Here is a 341-nt window from a genome sequence, read left to right on the forward strand (position 1 = left end):
ACAGAATCCATTTATAGGGAAACATCGATAATGCTTCCAAGTCTCTGAGCGCCACTGACAATGTGTGGCTGTTATTTCTTCTAAGTGCAGCCAGCTGGAGGCGCTGCAGAACAGAGGAGGAGCTGGGTGATGAGCGGTTGCCAAGGTGATGGGGTGGGGAGCTGTCTTTAATAAAATGGCACCAGAGCATCAGCCGGCCGGGTGTGGATGCTGCCAGGGATGGTGTGCTGTATGCGATTCCTTTTGCTACCCGTCCCTACTTCAGGGTGTGCATAGTAGAAGCTCACTGTATGTCCAGCACGCACGCACGCACGCACGCACGCACGCACGCACGCACGCAC

This window comes from Poecilia reticulata, linkage group LG20, assembly GCF_000633615.1.
Source record: "Poecilia reticulata strain Guanapo linkage group LG20, Guppy_female_1.0+MT, whole genome shotgun sequence".
In the NCBI taxonomy this organism is placed as follows: Eukaryota; Metazoa; Chordata; class Actinopteri; order Cyprinodontiformes; family Poeciliidae; genus Poecilia; species Poecilia reticulata.